Source organism: Lathyrus oleraceus, chromosome 4, assembly GCF_024323335.1.
Source record: "Lathyrus oleraceus cultivar Zhongwan6 chromosome 4, CAAS_Psat_ZW6_1.0, whole genome shotgun sequence".
Lineage (NCBI taxonomy): Eukaryota > Viridiplantae > Streptophyta > Magnoliopsida > Fabales > Fabaceae > Lathyrus > Lathyrus oleraceus.
In genome coordinates this window covers 130,988,707-130,993,406 of record NC_066582.1, presented here as the reverse complement: position 1 = coordinate 130,993,406, position 4,700 = coordinate 130,988,707, and the positions used below count along the sequence as shown (strand labels likewise).

The 4,700-nt window shown below is 39.7% G+C and overlaps 1 non-coding gene across 1 annotated transcript; it reads left to right on the top strand.

The window, feature by feature from the left end:
- The first annotated feature begins 251 nt into the window (after positions 1 to 251).
- LOC127078077 (small nucleolar RNA R71) lies at positions 252 to 358 on the top strand. The gene has a single exon (XR_007787822.1). It is a non-coding gene; the product is annotated as a small nucleolar RNA R71 (small nucleolar RNA).
- The last annotated feature ends 4,342 nt before the right edge of the window (positions 359 to 4,700 follow it).

The following is a 4,700-nucleotide window of genomic DNA, read 5'->3' as shown; positions in this document are numbered from 1 at the left end:
CTCATGCGTCCATTTTAGCTTGCATCATGTCTATAGAGCTTAGTTCATGCACTCCTCCTTGGGCTTCCTTCTTCTCCACTGTCGCTCGTTCGACTCCCCATGATTGGTGGTTTTGAGTCATATCTTCGATGAGGGCACTAGCTTCAGGGTAAGGTTTATTCATCAGAGCATCGCCTGCGGCAGCGTCTATGGTCATCTTTGTGTTATAATGAAGTCCATTATAGAAGGTTTGAATGATTAACCAATTTTCTAAGCCATGATGTGGGCATGCTCGTAACAACTCTTTATATCTCTCCCAAGCTTCGAACAGCGATTCTCCTTGGTTTTGGGTAAATCTAGTTATATGGTTTCGAAGAACGGCGGTCTTACTCGGGGGAAAATATCTAGCAAGAAAAACTCTTCTAAGGTTATCCCAAGTCGTAATGGAATTGGGTGGAAGGGAATCTAACCATGATAGGGCTTTATCTCTGAGGGAAAAAGGAAATAATCTTAAACGTATTGCCTCAGGAGAAGCTCCATTGGTTTTAAAAGTGTCTGCTAATTGAAGAAATATTTTTAAATGTTGGTTAGGGTTCTCGGTAGCGAGACTCGCGAATTGTCTCTGTTGCACTAGTTGTAACAGAGATGGTTTAAGTTCAAAATTATTAGCCGGGATGGTTGGGTTTACTATACTAGAACTAGGTTCTTCATTAGATGGTTGAGCGAAGTCCTTAAGAGGTCTTTGGTTTTGATCTTCGGCCATAGCTCTCTTAATTCTATAAAAGAATAAACGTGCGCGAGGGTAACGTTCAGGTTCCGCCAGAGGGTATACTAAACTTAAACTTCCGGTGCTGCGAGTTCATCGCATCGACCAGTGGGAAATAACCTAAGTCTAAACGATATAACAATAGGAAAATGAAATTTGACGAAATTGGTCCCCGGCAAGTGCGCCAAAACTTGATGCGTGCTTTTCGCAAGTATACGAACGCGTCAGAGTAATATAAAAGATTATCGAATCCACAAAGACCAAGTGTCAAGCTATCGTTATCTGTTGTTATGGTGTTTATCAAAGACAGTCAAAATAGGTGTTTTTTTGTAGTGTGCAATGAAAAGTAAAGTATTTAAATAGATTTAATTAATAAAGACAGGGTCGAATGTAATTCACGTAACCAACTAATAATCCAAGTACTTGCTAATAGAACTACTTATGAGCAATGTTTCCTACTTTGAAAAGAACTAATTTAACGGGAACTGTCGCTTTCGCGTATTCATAACCGAGTTGTACTCCATAATCAAACCCTCTTATTGTCACTTATAAAAAGGCGCGCATTGTGTTAGAGTAGTAAACCTATTTTTAAGAAATATAGTATCTTGACTAAGTTGAAAAGTATTATAACCTGGATTTCTTAACCAAAAGAGGTTCTTACGAACCAAACTCTAAACTCATAAACGCGTTCGAAAATAGTTTTAAAATCTCTTTTCTTCTTAATGTTAAAAACTCCTAATGAACTAGACAAAGCGCTTTCGCTGTTTTTGAAATAGTTAAAAACAATTAAGTTTAAATAGACGTTGGACGGCTTTCGATCTTACCCAACGGAATTGAAGTGGGAAAACTTAAGTTGAAAGTTAAAATAGCCCTTAAGTGTTTCTACGAACAATTGTACGGATTATCGGTTTCATTACGATCCTTACATTCTAACCTTATAAATTTAGTTAGACATGGTAAATTAAAAGTGAATTAAAGTAAATAAAAGTAGTGCGAGTGCGGAAAGTAAATAAAAGTAGTGCGAATGCGGAAAGTAAATAATTTAAAGCGAGTGCGAGGAAATCAATAAAAGTAAAGCGAGTGCGAGGAAATAAATAAAGTAAAGCGAGTGCGAGGAAATAAATAATTTAAAGCGAGTGCGAGGAAATAAATAATTTAAAGCGAGTGCGAGGAAATAAATAATTAAAAGCGAGTGCGGGAAATAAATAAAGTAAAGGCGAGTAATAAAAATCTGCTCCAATCGGAGGGCTGAGTAAATTGCAATGCGGAAATGAAAATGGCGGCTGGATTAACTTCCTTCCAAAGTGCTCCAAACTCGATTACAGACTCTATCACAGACTTGATTACACGATTGTGGTAACACTCCAATGCGAAGCGATTACCACTATAAAATACTGAATATATGCCTAAGTGAAACAAAGTTGCTTCTGAGTTTGCCTCTGCTCTAAGTTTGGATGATTGTAAAAGTGAATTCGCGTTTCTATTTATAAGCAAGTAAAAAGATGGAAATGACTTGGATGCCCTTCAACTTGAAAATAGGATGGAACCGTTTTTCCTCTTGTGGCGCCCGCCACAAGGCCATGGCGCCCGCCACAAGCATAATATGGGGTGCCTTAGTGGAAGTAGTGGGGAAACATGGGAGTTGAGGGAAGTTGAGTTTGACACGTCATGGCTTGGTATGTGGCGCCCGCCATTGGGTAGGCCATAAGCACAAAATGCTGAATTTTAGGGTTTTTAGCCCTTTTTCGCTCCTTTTCTCGATCAGGGCTCCGATTAAAGTAAAAACCTAAAAACAAAGGAAAACACAGTAATAACACAACAAAATGACAATAAAACAACTAGAATGCATGTGAAATCGGAGTCGAAAATACGTAAATTTCAGTGTTATCACGACAAAGGTCAAAGCTCTGCTGGATAGGGTTCATTTTCACGCCTTGAATCCAGATCTACCCCATGTGCTTATGAGTGAACCTGCTGTCAGCCCAGAACTCTTGCATGTGCTTGCCCAACTCAAGGAGCTTCACCTTTCTGAGTATGCTAAATGTGCAATGGCCACCTTTAAAAAAAAATTTGTTCCCATGCTGCTTCATCTCGACAACGTTAGGGAAAATGAACACCAGATTGTAATTACATAGGCCTTTGTGAAGGAGAAATGGGAGCTGGTGATGAAAGTCGACGAAGAGGTCACCAAAATGCTGGGAATGATTGAGGAGAAGAAGAAGGAATTGGCCTCCAAACAAACAAGAGCTGCTGAGATACGCCTCCAAATTGATAACCTTCAGCGTCAAATTGCTGCTCTAGACAATGAATTGGGGTCAATTACTGAGGAGGAATCCCGCATTGTCGACAAGGTTGTGAAGTCGTCCCAAGATACTGTCGAGCAAGCCACCACAGATGCCTTGGATGTAGCTGAAGAACTCTCCAACGTTAAAAAGAAACTTGAACAGCTTAAGGTCTAGGCCGACAGTTTTGAACCTAAGTCTTTGCACTACAATCTTGAGCTTCAATCAATTCAGTCTAGATTAGGCCAATTTTAGCCGTTTTTATTTTGATGTAATATTTGAACAATGTCTTTTGCGAACTTTTATGTTATTACTTTATTTTCCAGCACCGTGTATGTTTAATTTTCTATGCTTTTACAACTGGTTTCAAACATAGTTTTCTCCAACCTAATTTATTCGACAGCCATTCAGCTTGTCGAAATCTTGACCTCTTGAAGGATAGGCCTATACTTCTTTAAGTATTTTCCATTTACCCTCAAGATTCGCCTATCTGGTGCCAACTCTTCGACCTTGTAGGCATTATTAGAGAAAACCTGCAAAACCCTAAACGGTCCTTCCCAATTTGGGGACCATTTGCCCAAGACTCTATCATTTTTATCCATAGGCAAGATCACTCTCAAAACTAAATCGTCGACAACAAACGTTTTGCCCTTCACCTTCTTATTGTAGGCTCTGGCAACTTTTTCTTTTTGCCTTTGTAATGAATCCAAGGCTAACATTCTTTCCTCATCTAACTCAACCAGTTCGTCTGCCATCATGCTCCAATAATCTTCAGAAGGTATTTCATGTTGCCTCTGGATTCTGACTATACGAACATGAATCTCTATTGGTAACACTGCATCGTGCCCATATACCAGTCGAAATGGAGTTGTTCCGGTTGCTTCTTTTGGCGACGTTCAACATGCCCACAAAGCTTGACCTAACGTCTTATGCCAATTTCTTGGCTTCTTGCCTACATGTTTCTTTATTAGGCTAATGATCACTTTATTGGCCGCTTCGACTTGGCCATTTGCATGTGCGTAATATGGGGTAGACGTTAATAATTCGATTCCAATCTCTTTTGTAAAATATTGCATCTTTCGACCAATAAAAACTAACCCTTGGTCGGTTGTAATTGTTTCTGGGATACCAAACATGCATATGATATGACTTTGGGCAAACTCTATCACAGCCTCTTGATCCACATTTGTTAATGCTACGACTTCGACCCATTTTGTGAAATAGTCGATACCGACCAAAACATACCTTTGTTGTTTCGAAAAAGCTGGTTTTATTTCTCCAATCACATCTAATGCCCATCCTCGAAAAGGCCAGAGCTTCACAATTGTATGCAACTCGCTTGCAGGCATATGTTGTATGCCCCCGTGCAATTGGCATTCCTGACAAATTTTAGCAAATTCAATGCAATCTTTCAACATTGAAGGCCAATACACTCCTGAACGCATCAAAAGCCATTTCATCTTCAGTCCCGCTTGATGCGCCCCACACGCTCCACTATGTACACTAGACACATCCATATATGCCTCACTTTCTCCCAGGCACTTTAGCAAAACTCCTTCAGCTGTCTTCTTGAACAATTCATCATTCACCAGGACATAGCTGAGGGGCCTATATTTTACCTTTCGATCTATCGACCCTATAGGATTGCATAAATAATCGACTAACGGTTTGCG